Below are 18,387 nucleotides of genomic sequence, written 5' to 3'. Positions count from 1 at the left end.
TTGCTTGTTTTGTCATAGTTCTTGATGGTTACAGTCTTGAAGTTGTACAACTCTTGTGTTGATGTTTGGAATACATTTGAGAAGACCGATTTTTAGATCCAACTGGCATTTTACTTCTGTCTTTATCAACCCCTCTGAAAGACCCATACCTACAGGTTTTAGGAGAGGGTGTGCGGAGCTGTTACTGTGGGGGGTGGGTAAGTGCCTTGGCTCAATGGCAGAACGGCAGGCAGCTCACTTTCCGCCAAATTATTTCCCCGGCAGACCCGGGATTCAAACTAGCAACCCTCCACCTCTAACTGCAAGGCTACCTGCTGCACCCTTGGCAGCCACACCAAAGACAGATTGATTGTTGGGGATGAAGTGTTGTCACCAATGATAAAAGGGAAAGGAAGTGCGAGTCCAAATGAAGCAGGAGAGGACCGCATCCATCAATCAAATATTTGTGAAGTACTTTAAACATTTTTGTGCTTAAACTGTACAACTCTTAATCTAACAAGTTATATTCATGATACATGTGTGTTGCTGATATTTGGTATTTCACACTCAAATTGAGTGTGAAACACTTCAATGTTTGCAGATCTGTAAGGTGAAAAAAGAAATGCGAAATGCAAATCACCACCACCACCACTACACTGCTTATATCAAAGGGTTAGGGCCAAGCGGTAGAGAGCGATTTGGGATGGTCTGACTGTCTGCACTGTACCACTCTGATGTGTCACTAGAGGGGAGAAGAGATCCAGCTATTCTTGCTGGATGAGAAAAAAGACATGATTCTTACCAATAGAAACAGGGAGTAGAGGGAGAATGCAGGTATAGTATGGATATGAATGTACATGTTTGTTTGAATGTACCTGCTTGTCAAATGTCTCATTCGAAAATCATGGGAAGTAATGTGGAGTTGGTCCCCACCCTTTGCTGCTATAGCAGCCTCTCCTCTTCTGGGAAGGCTTTCCACTAGATGTTGGAACATTGCTGCAGGTACTTGCTTCCATTCAGCCACGAGCATTCGTGAGGTCGGGCACTGCTGTTTGGCGATTAGGCCTGGCTCCCTGTTGGCATTCCAATTCATCCCAAAGGTGTTTGATGAGGTTGAGGTTAGGGTTCTGTGCAGGCCAGTCAAGTTCTTCCTCAACAATCTCAACAAACCATTTCTGAAACAGGAAAGAGCCTGTCACTGGAACTAAGGGACCTAGCCCGAACCATGAAAAACAGCCCCAAACCATTATTCCTCCTCCACCAAACTTTACAGTTGGCACTATGCATTAGGGTGGGTATTGTTCTCCTGGCATCCGCCAATTCCAGATTCATATGTCGGACTGCCAGATGGTGATGCATCACTCCAGAGAAGGCGTTTCCACTGCTCCAGACTCCAATGGTGGTGAGCTTTACACCATTCCAGCCAACGCTTCACATTGCACATGGTGATCTTAGGCTTGTGTGCGGCTGCTCGGCCATGGAAACCCATTCCATGAATCTCCCGACGAACAGATCTTGTGCTGACGTTGCTTCCAGAGGCAGTTTGGAACTCAGTAATGAGTGTTGCAACATAGTTGACCCAAGTTGTAAATACAGAGACAAAAGGAGTTGCCTGGTAATGTGTATGTGTCTTTCAAATCTTGGAATGTTCTCAAACCATTAGTGTCCATGATATCGGCAAGGTTACGGATTCCAAATTTGGACCATTGGGGGGATGCAAAAGGCTGCCCTCCAGATTAGAAAGCATTATTGTGAAAAGTTGGAGTATGTGCATGCCATTTTGATTCCCAGCTACATTGTTTTTCAATTTTGCGTCAAATATAACTTGTGTGAGCAATAATGTGATGAAAGCGTAGTTCACATTAAGAGATATAGCAGTGAAGACCACCTCTTCCAGGGCAATAGGAGACACCATATTACATAGTTTAAGAGATACAGTGCCTTGCGAAAGTATTCGGCCCCCTTGAACTTTGCAACCTTTTGCCACATTTCAGGCTTCAAACATAAAGATATAAAACTGTATTTTTTTGTGAAGAATCAACAACAAGTGGGACACAATCATGAAGTGGAAAGACATTTATTGGATATTTCAAACTTTTTTAACAAATCAAAAACTGAAAAATTGGGCGTGCAAAATTATTCAGCCCCCTTAAGTTAATACTTTGTAGCGCCACCTATTGCTGCGATTACAGCTGTAAGTCGCATGGGGTATGTCTCGATCAGTTTTGCACTTCGAGAGACTGACATTTTTTCCCATTCCTCCTTGCAAAACAGCTCGAGCTCAGTGAGGTTGGATGGAGAGCATTTGTGAACAGCAGTTTTCAGTTCTTTCCACAGATTCTCGATTGGATTCAGGTCTGGACTTTGACTTGGCCATTCTAACACCTGGATATGTTTATTTTTGAACCATTCCATTGTAGATTTTGCTTTATGTTTTGGATCATTGTCTTGTTGGAAGACAAATCTCCGTCCCAGTCTCAGGTCTTTTGCAGACTCCATCAGGTTTTCTTCCAGAATGGTCCTGTATTTGGCTCCATCCATCTTCCCATCAATTTTAACCATCTTCCCTGTCCCTGCTGAAGAAAAGCAGGCCCAAACCATGATGCTGCCACCACCATGTTTGACAGTGGGGATGGTGTGTTCAGGGTGATGAGCTGTGTTGCTTTTACGCCAAACATAACGTTTTGCATTGTTGCCAAAAAGTTCAATTTTGGTTTCATCTGACCAGAGCACCTTCTTCCACATGTTTGGTGTGTCTCCCAGGTGGCTTGTGGCAAACTTTAAACAACACTTTTTATGGATATCTTTAAGAAATGTCTTTCTTCTTGCCACTCTTCCATAAAGGCCAGATTTGTGCAATACACGACTGATTGTTGTCCTATGGACAGAGTCTCCCACCTCAGCTGTAGATCTCTGCAGTTCATCCAGAGTGATCATGGGCCTCTTGGCTGCATCTCTGATCAGTCTTCTCCTTGTATGAGCTGAAAGTTTAGAGGGACGGCCAGGTCTTGGTGGATTTGCAGTGGTCTGATACTCCTTCCATTTCAATATTATCACTTGCACAGTGCTCCTTGGGATGTTTTAAGCTTGGGAAATCTTTTTGTATCCAAATCTGGCTTTAAACTTCTTCACAACAGTATCTCGGACCTGCCTGGTGTGTTCCTTGTTCTTCATGATGCTCTCTGCGCTTTTGCCGGACCTCTGAGACTATCACAGTGCAGGTTCATTTATACGGAGACTTGATTACACACAGGTGGATTGTATTTATCATCATTAGTCATTTAGGTCAACATTGGATAATTCAGAGATCCTCACTGAACTTCTGGAAAGAGTTTGCTGCACTGAAAGTAAAGGGGCTGAATAATTTTGCACGCCCAATTTTTCAGTTTTTGATTTGTTAAAAAAGTTTGAAATATCCAATAAATGTCGTTCCACTTCATGATTGTGTCCCACTTGTTGTTTATTCTTCACAAAAAAATACAGTTTTATATCTTTGTGTTTGAAGCCTGAACTGTGGCAAAAGGTCGCAAAGTTCAAGGGGGCCGAATACTTTCGCAAGGCACTGTATATCAGTGAAGACCACCTCTTCCAGGGCAATAGGAGACACCATATTACATAGTTTAAGAGATATATCAGTGAAGACCACCTCTTCCAGGGCAATAGGAGACACCATATTACATAGTCTAAGAGATATATCAGTGAAGACCACCTCTTCCAGGGCAATAGGAGACACCATATTACATAGTCTAAGAGATATATCAGTGAAGACCACCTCTTCCGGGGCAATAGGAGACACCATATTACATAGTTTAAGAGATATATCAGTGAAGACCACATCTTCCAGGGCAATAGGAGACACCATATTACATAGTCTAAGAGATATATCAGTGAAGACCACCTCTTCCAGGGCAATAGGAGACACCATATTACATAGTCTAAGAGATATATCAGTGAAGACCACCTCTTCCAGGGCAATAGGAGACACCATATTACATAGTTTAAGAGATATATCAGTGAAGACCACCTCTTCCAGGGCAATAGGAGACACCATATTACATAGTTTAAGAGATATATCAGTGAAGACCACCTCTTCCGGGGTAATAGGAGATGTAAACTGGGTTGGGAAACTGTGTGCTGCTGGGGGTACTGGGAGGACCAAGGTTGGGAAACTGTGTAGTGTTGGGGGTACTGGAGGACCAAGGTTGGGAAACTGTGTGCTGCTGGGGGTACTGGAGGACCAAGGTTGGGAAACTGTGTAGTGTTGGGGGTACTGGAGGACCAAGGTTGGGAAAAACTGTGTAGTGTTGGGGGTACTTGGAGGACCAAGGTTGGGAAACTGTGTAGTGTTGGGGGTACTGGAGGACCAAGGTTGTGAAACTGTGTAGTGTTGGGGTTACTGGAGGACCAAGGTTGGGAAACTGTGTAGTGTTGGGGGTACTGGAGGACCAAGGTTGGGAAACTGTGTAGTGTTGGGGGTACTGGAGGACCAAGGTTGGGAAACTGTGTAGTGTTGGGGGTACTGGAGGACCAAGGTTGGGAAACTGTGTAGTGTTGGGGGTACTTGGAGGACCAGGGTTGGCAAACGGTGTAGTGTTGGGGTTACTGGAGGACCAGGGTTGGGAAACTGTGTACTGTTGGGGGTACTGGAGGACCAGGGTTTGATATCTGGCAGTAATAAGTATGATGATCAGGGGCTCATATGAGGAGTAGATGGTACGAAAATGATTGGGGATATTGTTTGGTGCCTGTTTGAATAGAACGTGTCCCCTTTTGCTTTGGGGTTATGAGCTCGCCAGGCATCAATGAGGTTTTAATCAGAGAGTATAGTACTGTATATGTTGGAGAGCCTTAGATTGTATTTGGTCTTATTAGATCTGTCCCGCATGTCCAGAATGGCATTCATGTCTGTCCTATAACCAGTTGAAATTCAGTTAATTATAACAATATGTTGTCCACAGAATAAACATAGGATCAGATTCATTTGGAGTATACACATAAATAAAGGCCATTTTATTTCCATTATGGATACATTTAAAAAAAGGGATTCTGCCTTCTTGGTCTTCGTCTTTACCAAGGATGGTGATTTTGAGTTTCTTACGTATCGTTATACACTTTGTTTTTTTTAAAGGCTGATGAAAAAGCAGCCCGTTTGTACAACTTGTTCTCTATTCTATGTGTGTCTTTTTGGAACAGGAGTTTGTCCTTGGAGCATTTCTACATCCATATGGTTTCTTGCTAGAATATCAAGACGTCTGGAAAAGGCGTGATAGAAATATTAAGGCCTTTCCAATTCAATGAGAGAATAGCTAGTGTTGCCGTTGTTTTTCAAAAATGTAATTGTTATCTTTAGTGTTGATAAGCCTATGGATGTTAAATAAAAAGGACACACAGGGAAGACCACCCTTTTGTCACTCCCCACCCAGAAGACCCTCTCTATAAATTGTTTCCCCTTCCCTGTCCCCTTTAGCCCCCAGCCCTCTCTCCCCAGTTTCCCCTGCACTATAATTACATGGTTGTAGTACAACGGTGGCTGGCAGCCATACACATGAAAGCTGTTGAGCAGCATATTTTTGATCTTAAGGTATTACAAAATATATTTACAGTACCAGTCAAAAGTTTGGACACATCTACTCATTCCAGGGTTTTTCTTTATTTTTACTATTTTCTACAAATCTATGAAGTAGAAATATGGAATCATGTAGTAACCAAAAAAGTGTTAAACAAGTCAATATATTTTCAATTTAAGATTCTTCAAAGTAGCTACCCTTTGCCTTGATGACAGCTTTGCACTCTCTTAGCATTCTCCCAACCAGCTTCATGAGGTAGTCACCTGGAATGCATTCCAATTACCAGGTGTGCCTTGTTAAAAGTTAATTTGTGGAATTTCTTTCCTTCTTAATGCATTTGAGCCAATCAGTTGTGTTTTGACAAGGTAGGGGTGGTATACAGAAGATAGCTCTATTTGGTAAATGACCAAGTCCATATTATGGCAAGAACAGCTCAAATAAGCAGAGAAACGACAGTCGATCATTACTTTAAGACATGAAGGTCAGTCAATACGGAAGATGTCAAGAACTTTGAAAGTTTCTTCAAGTGCAGTTGCAAAAACCATCAAGCTCTATGATGAAACTGATTATTTTGAGGACCCCCACAGGAAAGGAAGTCCCAGAGTTACCTCAGCTGCAGGGGATAAGTTCATTAGAGTTACCAGCCTCAGAAATTGCAGCCCAAATAAATGCCTCACAGAGTTTAAGTAACAGACACATCTCAACATCAACTGTTCAGAGGAGACTGCATGAATCAGGCCTTCATGGTCGAATTGACCAGCAAGGGGACCCTCAGCATTACGCAGACATGCCCTCGCTGTGGGCATTCCTAGAAATGGAACAGGAATGACACTTGAATCAGGTTGGTGACATTTGACCTGGTCAAAGGTTGAAACAGTTTTCAGTTTGGTCCCAATTCACTTTCATGACCTAGCCTGGTGGACCCAGCTTGATCGCTGTGTTTAGCATTTCTATTTCACTAGAATGGTAAACGCAGCGATCAAGCTGGGTTCACCAGGGTAGGTGTGTGTGTGTGTGTGTGTGTGTGTGTGAGACCAGTATCTTTAATGAGGGGCCAGGAGCTGATGTATGCTGCTATGCCCATCAATGGGGTGCTGGCAAAGACCTTACCTCCAGTCTCACCTCTTTCCTGTTTACCAACGGTTGTCGATGGGGAGACCCAGAATTAGGTAGGTTTCGTCTGACCTGTTCAAACTTTAAACATGGTATATGTTTGTTTGTCAGATATCACCTACCCTCACTGCCATTGGTAATAGAACAGTGACTGTGTATGTGTCTACAGATGCTTCGATCGTGCCAGCACTTGCAAGACGATGTGATGAGGTCCAGACTGACAGACAAGCTTGATACTGATGTCTCTAACCTGGTACTCTGCATATCATTTTTAATAGACACAACTTTTACTTGTATTGTATTTTTTTCATGATTGAATTGAATGATATCAGTCAATATGGGGAGGCTGTGTATTTGTCATGAGAATTTAGTTCTAGTGTTCATTAACCAATTCAATTAACCTACTCAGTCTGCTAAATCAGGATTTGTAGGATACTGATAGAAATGAAGACAGACAGAGGCCCAGTCTACAATAGTACAATAGTTAAATGTTTGTTCACGGTAACGTTCTGGTCATAATACCATGTACATTGGTTTATATATCTCACATTTCGTCATAAATGCCCCTCCTCCTCTCAGATACAATGGCAATATAGTTCACAAGCCTTCTCACATTGTCTGCCACTTGTTAAACAAACTACTACAAGCCCAAGGTCTCTCCCCTCCCTGGATAGGGACAGAATGTCTTTTAAGGAACACAGTATTCCAGCCGGTCTGACGATACCTCCATTCGTTTCCAACAAGGAACAGAAAGTCCTTGTTCTAATTCTTGACTAAAACTACACACCTTATATTCAGTATTATGATTATAATAAGATTCATACATTCATACAGTAACAGAGTAGTATTCTGTTTAGTTATATTTCTAAGTTAAATGTATACATCATTTAGTCATTATTCATGAAAATCCCATAACAGTATTCTGCATCAGGATCAGGGAACTCCTGTTGTACATGGTACACCACACAGGAATATATGAACACTCTGACATATTACCATGGTTACCCCATAACCACCACACAGGAAGGTATGACCACTCTGACATGTTACCATGGTAACCCCATTACCACCACACAGGAAGGTATGACCACTCTGACATGTTTTCCAAAGTTACTCTATCGGCTACTAACCAATTCAAAGCTTCCTCCGGCATCTCGCGCTACATCTTCCTGTAGTTATTGAACTCAACCTGCAGGAGTTTTTGTTGTTGTTGTGATTGATTGTGGGAAAACAGCTGCAGGCAATGTTCTGACAGATGGAATACCCACAAGTCAACTCACCTTTGGCTTCTGTCATGGCTAACAGCATTTCTTGAGGAACAAGCCAAAAAACTAGGCTAAATCACTGGGTCCAGTTCCCCTTTATCCTCAATGTCAATTTTTTTTTACTTCACATTGTGGACTTAAGTTGTATTGATTATGTATTTTGGATGTTTTCAGTGTATTTCCAATGCATTCAGACAACACGATTAAAAAACAACTGCACTAAAATTACAAAAAGTGAATTTGATTCATTCTAAAAGCCCTAAAATGAATTTACAAAAATTATTCCCATTATTCCACCCGAGCAACAGAACTGTCAGTCCTGGACAACCGACTGAATGCTAATGAGAGCCAGGGGGATGAGCTGAAGAGTGTGAATGCAGGTAATATATACATGCACTCAACACAACACCATCCTTCACCGTATTGCTGTTTTCTCTCAGAATAGGCCTTGAGTCCTTCCTCATGTGCTTACTATGTAGATTGAACTATTTCCTTTAGTATATGGTGCAGGTTGTGTGCTTCATGCTAACATAGTTGCCAGTACAAATCAAAATAAGTTTACTATTTTGTGTTCACAGAGAGACCAAAGGTGGCATTCTATACTGATTTGACTGATATGGGCCCTTCGACACTGACACTACTCTGAAGTACAGTAACTTCTTCACCAACATCGGCAACATTACTACACTAAACTGGCCACATGCTGGCACGGGGAGAATATTTAGGGGTTCAAGCATCAACGCTGAGAGAAACCCAATTGTATTTGTTGCAGTTAGCTATTATTTTGCCTAGTTTTTTGGCTTGTCATTTAAGAATGATTTATTTTTTATTATTTTCTACAAAACTATGAAATAGAAATATGGAGTCATGTAATAACCAAAAAAGTGTTAAACAAATCAAAATATATTTTAGATTTGAGATTCTTTAATGTGTTCTTGGGAACTTGGACATTTTTTGGTACCCTTCCCCAGATCTGTGCCTCGACACAATCATGTCTCAGAGCTCTACAGACTATTCCTTCGAACTCATGGCTTGGTTTTTGCTCTGACATGCACTGTCAACTGTGGGACCTTAAACAGACAACTGTTTGCCTTTCCAAATCATGTCCAATCAATTGAATTTACCACAGGTGGACTCCAATCAAGTTGTAGACACATCTCAAAGATGATCAATGGAAACAGTTTCGAGTCTCATAGCAAAGGGTCTGAATACTTATGTAAATAAGGCATTTCTGTTTGTTTTGTCATCATGGTGTTTTGTGTGTAGATTGATGAAGGAAAAAACAACAATTTAATCAATTTTAGAATAAGGCTGTAATGTAACAAAATGTGGGAAAAGTCGAAGGGTCCGAATGCACTGTATAACATCTATGGACCAAGGTCTCTAAACGCAATATTTTCCAAGCTAGTACCTCAAATAACATAGCAGCTATGGACCAAAAAATATTAAAGTGGGTGTGACCTGGCACATAAATTAATATAAATCAGACATGATTATTCATATTAGAACAAAATTGATTCCAAACACTGTCAAGACTTAACATATTCAAGAACAATCAGGTCCACCACATATTTAGATATCTTAATCTGTTTGACTCAGTCATAGACTTTGGCACACGTGCTCCGGGATGTCTAGCGAACCTGTAGAGTATGATTGTGTTTGACCCCATGGTGGCGCTGTTGGACAGAAAAAAACATGCATGCAAGCTCAATGGCTTACAGCTGCCATGTTGTTTGAACAATAGTCTGGGAAAATAATGTGCTTTAAAGACGTGGGTCCATAGATGCTATAAACCGAATGTGGTGCCAATCGATCCAGTGGTTCTGGAGAAGATCCCGTTTAAAGTAGTCAACATAAGAAGAATATCCATCAAAAGTGTATTTCATGATCTGTTTTATTTTGAGTTGTGATATTTGGCAGGCATGTTTTTTAATAAAAACATTTTGTTTAAACTTCTACCCCTTTTTCTCTGTATCCAATTGTAACAGTTATAGTATAGTTATAGTCTCATCACTGCAACTCCCGTACGGAGAGGCATGCGTCCTCCAAAACACAACCCAACCAAGCCGCTGCTTCTTGACACAATGCCCGCTTAACCCGGAAGCCAGCCACACCAATGTGTCGGAGGAAACACCATACACCTGGAGACCGTGTCAAGGTGCATGCGCCCAGCCCACCACAGGAGTCGCTAGAACGCAATGGGACAAGGACATCCCTGCCAAACCCTCCCCTAACCCAGAGAGCTGTGCACCGCCCCATGGGTCTCCCGGTCGCGGCCGACTGCGACAGAGCCTGGACTCGAACCAGGATCTAGTGGCAGAGCTAGCAACTGTGATGCAGTGCCTTAGACCACTCGGGAGGCCCCTGTTTGGCAGGCATGTTAAGGAGTACAGAAGTAGCTCATCCAAGGGAAACAAGTCCATTTTGTCCAAACGGTGGTGCTGTGGTGCCATAGGGTTTGAACCCCGCCTATGGCTGGTTGTTGCTGCAGTATATTACTAGGTTACTTCAGTGTCTGTAAGAGACTGACGGTGGAGATTTCTTTACTTTTCTCTACGTTGCAGGTTTCTTGACAGCACCAGTGAGAGGAGACTACCACATCAGATTTACCTTGTGCAGTCTCCATGGTGATGCTAACATGTCCAAGAATAATGAGAAAATAATGTTTAATGTAGAACGGAAGGAAAACGCTGGTTTTGAGTATCCATCTAATGCAGTTGCTCTATACAGTGCCTTGCGAAAGTATTCGGCCCCCTTGAACTTTGCGACCTTTTGCCACATTTTAGGCTTCAAACATAAAGATATAAAACTGTATTTTTTTGTGGAGAATCAACAACAACTGGGACACAATCATGAAGTGGAACGACATTTATTGGATATTTCAAACTTTTTTAACAAAACAAAAACTGAAAAATTGGGCGTGCAAAATTATTCAGCCCTTTTACTTTCAGTGCAGCAAACTCTCTCCAGAAGTTCAGTGAGGATCTCTGAATGATCCAATGTTGACCTAAATGACTAATGATGATAAATACAATCCACCTGTGTGTAATCAAGTCTCCGTATAAATACACCTGCACTGTGATAGTCTCAGAGGTCCGTTAAAAGCGCAGAGAGCATCATGAAGAACAAGGAACACACCAGGCAGGTCCGAGATACTGTTGTGAAGAAGTTTAAAGCCGGATTTGGATACAAAAAGATTTCCCAAGCTTTAAACATCCCAAGGAGCACTGTGCAAGCAAATCTACCAAGACCTGGCCGTCCCTCTAAACTTTCAGCTCATACAAGGAGAAGACTGATCAGAGATGCAGCCAAGAGGCCCATGATCACTCTGGATGAACTGCAGAGATCTACAGCTGAGGTGGGAGACTCTGTCCATAGGACAACAATCAGTCGTATATTGCACAAATCTGGCCTTTATGGAAGAGTGGCAAGAAGAAAGCCATTTCTTAAAGATATCCATAAAAAGTGTTGTTTAAAGTTTGCCACAAGCCACCTGGGAGACACACCAAACATGTGGAAGAAGGTGCTCTGGTCAGATGAAACCAAAATTGAACTTTTTGGCAACAATGCAAAACGTTATGTTTGGCGTAAAAGCAACACAGCGCATCACCCTGAACACACCATCCCCACTGTCAAACATGGTGGTGGCAGCATCATGGTTTGGGCCTGCTTTTCTTTAGCAGGGACAGGGAAGATGGTTAAAATTGATGGGAAGATGGATGGAGCCAAATACAGGACCATTCTGGAAGAAAACCTGATGGAGTCTGCAAAAGACCTGAGACTGGGACGGAGATTTGTCTTCCAACAAGACAATGATCCAAAACATAAAGCAAAATCTACAATGGAATGGTTCAAAAATAAACATATCCAGGTGTTAGAATGGCCAAGTCAAAGTCCAGACCTGAATCCAATCGAGAATCTGTGGAAAGAACTGAAAACTGCTGTTCACAAATGCTCTCCATCCAACTTCACTGAGCTCGAGCTGTTTTGCAAGGAGGAATGGGAAAAAATTTCAGTCTCTCGATGTGCAAAACTGATAGACATACCCTAAGCGACTTACAGCTGTAATCGCAGCAAAAGGTGGCGCTACAAAGTATTAACTTAAGGGGGCTGAATCATTTTGCACGCCCAATTTGTCAGTTTTTGATTTGTTAAAAAAGTTTGAAATATCCAATAAATGTCGTTCCACTTCATGATTGTGTCCCAGTAGTTGTTGATTCTTCACAAAAAAATACAGTTTTATATCTTTGTGTTTGAAGCCTGAAATGTGGCAAAAGGTCGCAAAGTTCAAGGGGGCCGAATACTTTCGCAAGGCACTGTAGCTGGAGACAGGGGATCAGGTGCACGTGAGCCTTCCCTCATGCATGGCAATCTATGATAATGACTATAACTAAAGCACCTTTGGTGGATTCCTGCTCTTCTCTGTTTAGGGAGGAGAGAACTATGAATGATGTTCTAAACCAGGGGTGTCAAACGTACAACCAAAACAAAGGGGTCCAATCTGTTTGAGTAATAAAATAAAAAAATGCAGTATATATATTTTTTTGTTTTGTTTAAATGTTGTTGTTTTTTGTGGGGGGGGGGGGGGGGGGGGACGACAAACTCCAGTTTCTTGATTGTCCAACTCGCTAATATGCACTGTGCACAGTCAATGGACCTACACTATATACAAAAGTATGTGGACATCCCTTCAAATGAGTGGATTTGGCTATTTCAGCCACACCTGTTGCTGACGGGTGTTTAAAATCAAACACACAGCCATGCAATCTCCATAGACAAACCTTGGTAGTAGAATGGCCTTACTGAAGAGCTCAGTGACTTTCAACGTGGCACCGTCATAGGAGGCCACTTTTCCAACAAGTCAGTTGTCAAATTTCTGCCCTGCTAGAGTTGCCCCAGTCAACTGTAAGTGCTGTTAGTGTGAAGTAGAAATGTCTAGGAGCTACAACGGCTCAGCCGCAAAGTGGTAGGCCACACAAGCTCACAGAACGGGACCACCGAGTGCTGAAGTGTGTAGCCCAAAACAATCTTCTGTCCTTGGTTGTAACACTCACTACCGAGTTCCAAACTACCTCTGGAGGCAACGACAACACAAGAACAGTTTGTCAGGAGCTTCATGAAATCGGTTTCCATGGCTGAGCAGCCGCACACAAGCCTAAGATCAGCATGCTCAATGCCAAGCATCCGCTGGAGTGGTGTAAAGCTTGCTACCATTGGACTCTGGAGCAGTGGAAACTTGTTTTCTGGAGTGATGAATCACGCTTCACCATCTGGCAGTCCGTCAGACTAATCTGGGCTTGGCAGATGCCAAAAGAACGCTACCTGCCAACTGTAAAGTTTGGTGGAGTAGGAATAATGGTCTGGGGATGTTTTTCATGGTTCAGGCTAGGCCTCTTAGTTCCAGTTAATGTAAATCTTAACGCAACGGCATACAATGACGTTCTAGACGATTGTATGCTTCCAACTTTGTGGCAACAGTTTGGGGAAGGCTCTTTCCTGTTTCAGCATGACAATGTCCCTATGCACAAAGCGAGGTCCATACAGAAATAGTTTGTCGAGATCGGTGTGGAAGAACTTGACTTGTCTGCACAGAGCCCTGACCTCAACCCCATCACCTTCGGGAAGAATTGGAACGCTGACTGTGAGCCAGATCTGATCGCCCAACATCAGTGCCCAACCTCACTAATGCTCTTGTGGCTGAATGGAAGCAAGTCCCTAGAGCAATGTTCCAACATCTAGTGGAAAGCCTTCCTAGAAGAGTGGAGGCTGTTATAGCTTCAAAGGGGTGACCAACACCATATTAATGCCCATGTTCGACGAGAAGGTGTACAGTTTCTTGACTGTCCATCTCGCTAATAATAGACAGTCAGGGTGCATTGAAAATTCCAAAAACAATGGATTGAGGACTATTTTTTGCAAATGGACTGCAATGAAATAGAACCAATTTCCTTTGCGGCCCTCCATACCTAGTTGAAGACGGAATGTGGCCCCCCTGGGCAAAATTATTTTAACACCCCGGTTCTAAACTGTAATGAGGAGTCTGGAGGTTATGGATGTTAGAAAACAACAACTAATAAATCACAACTAAGCTCAACTAATCCAACTGGCATTTGAGGGGGATCTTTGGGGCGAATGGAATGATCGATTTACTCAGGAAGTAAAAGGAAGCTTCAAGTCTTTTTAAAAGGCAAGATTAAAACAATTTAGCTGAATGTTGTTGTTGTTGTTTTTTCAAAACCTTGCTTTAGTGTGTAGGGTGCTGTTCATGGTGCTGATAGGCCTATTTGTTTGTCAAGACAGCTGTGCATGGCCGTATCTCACTGTAGTAGGCTGTAGGCTGTATCTCACTGTATTAGGCTGTAACTCACTGTAGTAGGCTGTAGGCTGTATCTCACTGTAGTAGACTGTATCTCACTGTATTAGGCTGTATCTCACTGTAGTAGGCTGTAACTCACTGTAGTAGGCTGTAGGCTGTATCTCACTGTAGTAGACTGTATCTCACTGTATTAGGCTGTATCTCACTGTTCTAGGCTGTATCTCACTGTAGTAGGCTGTATCTCACTGTAGTAGGCTTTATCTCACTATAGTAGGCTGTATCTCACTGTAGTAGGCTTTATCTCACTATAGTAGGCTGTATCTCACTGTAGTAGGCTGTAACTCACTGTAGTAGGCTGTAGGCTGTATCTCACTGTAGTAGACTGTATCTCACTGTAGTAGGCTGTATCTCACTATAGTAGGCTGTATCTCACTATAGTAGGCTGTATCTCACTGTAGTAGGCTGTATCTCACTGTAGTAGACTGTATCTCACTGTAGTAGACTGTATTTCACTGTAGTAGGCTTTATCTCACTATAGTAGGCTGTATCTCACTGTAGTAGGCTTTATCTCACTATAGTAGGCTTTATCTCACTATAGTAGGCTGTATCTCACTGTAGTAGGCTTTATCTCACTGTAGTAGACTGTATCTCACTGTAGTAGGCTTTATCTCACTGTAGTAGACTGTATCTCACTGTAGTAGGCTTTATCTCACTATAGTAGGCTGTATCTCACTGTAGTAGGCTTTATCTCACTGTAGTAGACTATCTCACTGTAGTAGGCTTTATCTCACTATAGTAGGCTGTATCTCACTGTAGTAGGCTTTATCTCACTATAGTAGGCTGTATCTCACTGTAGTAGGCTGTATCTCACTGTAGTAGGCTTTATCTCACTGTAGTAGACTGTATCTCACTGTAGTAGGCTTTATCTCACTATAGTAGGCTGTATCTCACTGTAGTAGGCTTTATCTCACTATAGTAGGCTGTATCTCACTGTAATAGGCTGTATCTCACTGTAGTAGGCTTTAGGCTGTATTTCACTGTAGTAGGCTGTATTTCACTGTAGTAGGCTGTATCTCACTGTAGTAGGCTTTAGGCTGTATCTCACTGTAGTAGGCTGTATCTCACTGTAGTAGGCTTTAGGCTGTATTTCACTGTAGTAGGCTTTATCTCACTGTAGTAGGCTTTATCTCACTATAGTAGGCTGTATCTCACTGTAGTAGGCTTTATCTCACTATAGTAGGCTGTATCTCACTGTAGTAGGCTTTATCTCACTGTAGTAGACTGTATCTCACTGTAGTAGGCTTTATCTCACTGTAGTAGACTGTATCTCACTGCAGTAGGCTTTATCTCACTATAGTAGGCTGTATCTCACTGTAGTAGGCTTTAGGCTGTATTTCACTGTAGTAGGCTTTATCTCACTATAGTAGGCTGTATCTCACTGTAGTAGGCGTTATCTCACTGTAGTAGGCTTTATCTCACTATAGTAGGCTGTATCTCACTGTAGTAGGCTGTATCTCACTGTAGTAGGCTGTATCTCACTGTAGTAGGCTTTATCTCACTATAGTAGGCTGTATCTCACTGTAGTAGGCTGTATCTCACTGTAGTAGGCTTTATCTCACTATAGTAGGCTGTATCTCACTATAGTAGGCTGTATCTCACTGTAGTAGGCTGCAGGCTGTATTAACAATCCTACATCACTCCAGTATTTCTTTACAACATCCAAGTGCTAATCTTCTTTATAGTGGGCTGTATCTCCCTGTAGTAGACTGTAGGCTGCATCTCACTGTAGTAGACTGTATCTCACTGTAGTAGGCTGTATCTCACTGTAGTATGCTTTATCTCACTATAGTAGGCTGTATCTCCCTGTAGTAGACTGTAGGCTGCATCTCACTGTAGTAGACTGTATCTCAATGTAGTAGGCTGTATCTCACTGTAGTAGGCCATATCTCACTGTAGTAGACAGTATCTCACTGTCATAGGCAGTAACTCACTGTATTAGACTGTATCTCACTGTAGTAGGCTTTATCTCACTATAGTAGGCTGTATCTCACTGTAGTAGGCTGTATCTCACTGTAGTAGACTGTATCTCACTGTCATAGGCAGTAATTCACTGTATTAGACTGTATCTCACTGTAGTAGGCTTTATCTCACTATAGTAGGTTGTAACTCACTGTATTAGACTATCTCACTGTAGTATGCTTTATCTCACTGTAGTAGACTGTATCTCACTGTCATAGGCAGTAACTCACTGTATTAGACTGTATCTCACTGTAGTAGGCTTTATCTCACTATAGTAGGCTGTATCTCACTGTAGTAGGCTGTATCTCACTGTAGTAGGCTTTATCTCACTGTAGTAGACTATAGGCTGTATCTCACTGTAGTAGGCTTTATCTCACTATAATAGGCTGTATCTCACTGTAGTAGGCTGTATCTCACTGTAGTAGGCTGTATCTCACTGTAGTAGGCTGTATCTCACTGTAGAGGCTGTATCTCAATGTAGAAGGCTGTATCTAACTGTAGTAGGCTACATCTCACTGTTGTAGGCTGCATCTCACTGTAGTAGGTTGTAGGCTGCATCTAACTGTAGTAGGCTGTAGGCTATATTTTGGTTGTCTGGATTTCCAATCACTTCTTGTTTACTGCATTTGTTTACTGTTAATGAAAACAGCCTAAATATAGATTTTGTAATGCCTTTATCAATCTGGTATTTTGTTTTAGGTCTTCTACTTTGTTCGCATTCGCAGTTGTCCACATTTCCTACCAAACTGCTATTCAGTATTTTTGTTTGCATGAATAACTAGGCTACTACTTTTAGCATTTACTCAATTAGTATTAGGTAGCATTGCCTTTAAATCGTTTCACTTGGGTCAAATGTTTCAGGTAGCCTTCCACAAGCTTCCCACAATAAGTTGGGTGAATTTTGGCCCATTCTTCCTGACAGAGCTGGTTGTAGGCCTCCTTGCTTGCACACACTTTTTCAGTTCTGCGCACCAATTTTCTATAGGATTGAGGTTAGAGCTTTGTGATGGCCACTCCAATACATTGACTTTGTTTTCCTTAAGCCATTTTGCCACAACTTTGGAAGTATGCTTGGGGTCCTTTGTCCATTTGGAAGAACCATTTGCGACCAAGCTTTAACTTCCTGACTGATGTCTTGAGATGTTGCTTCAATATATCCACATCATTTTCCTACCTCATGATGCCATCTATTTTGTGAAGTGCACCAGACCCTCCTGCAGCAAAGCACCCCCACAACATGATGCTGCCACCCCTGTGCTTCATGGTTGGGATGGTGTTCTTCGTGTTCTTACAAGCCTCCCCCTTTTTTCTCGAAGCATTACCATGGTCATTATGGCCAAACAGTTATATTTTTGTTTCATCAGACCAGAGGACGATCTTTGTCCCCATGTGCAGTTGCAAACTGTAATATGGCTTTTTATGGCGGTTTTGGAGCAGTGGCTCCTTGCAGAGCGGCCTTTCAGGTTATGTCGATATAGGACTTGTTTTACTGTGGATATAGATACTTTTGTACCTGTTTCCTCCAGCATCTTCACAAGGTCCTTTGCTGTTGTTCTGGGATTGATTTGCACTTCTCGCACCAAAGTACGTTCATCTCTAGGAGACAGAATGCGTCTCCCTCCAATTGACTCAAATTATGTCAATTAACCTATCAGAAGCTTCTAAAGCCATGACATCATTTTCTGGAATTTTCTAAGCTGTTTAAATGCACAGTCAACTTAGTATATGTAAACTTCTGACTGACTGGAATTGTGTGTCACGAACCGGCTCAAAGCCCGTAACAAAAGGGAGACAACGTGGAGATAAGGCGTAACAAAAGATATATTAATTAACTAAAGCAACTAAGGAAAATATACAATGGTGTGTGTAATCAGTAATCAGTAGTGTAAGTGAGTGTTTTGCTTGCATGAATGTGATAATGCAGGGTGTTGAAAAGATGCTAAAGCAAACAACTCAAAAACCACCAAGAAACACAACAAAATCCATAAAGGTGTCTGCATGGAGAGAGTCTCCTCCATGAATGGGGAAGTGGTGTATTTATCCTGGGAGACACCGGGCCCAGGTGTTTCCCATGTAGCTGACGACCCTCCCAACTCCGCCCACCGACATCCTAATAAGGAAACAACAA

This window comes from Oncorhynchus mykiss, chromosome Y (assembly GCF_013265735.2).
Source record: "Oncorhynchus mykiss isolate Arlee chromosome Y, USDA_OmykA_1.1, whole genome shotgun sequence".
NCBI classification, from domain to species: domain Eukaryota; kingdom Metazoa; phylum Chordata; class Actinopteri; order Salmoniformes; family Salmonidae; genus Oncorhynchus; species Oncorhynchus mykiss.
Note: the sequence above shows the minus strand (reverse complement) of the source record.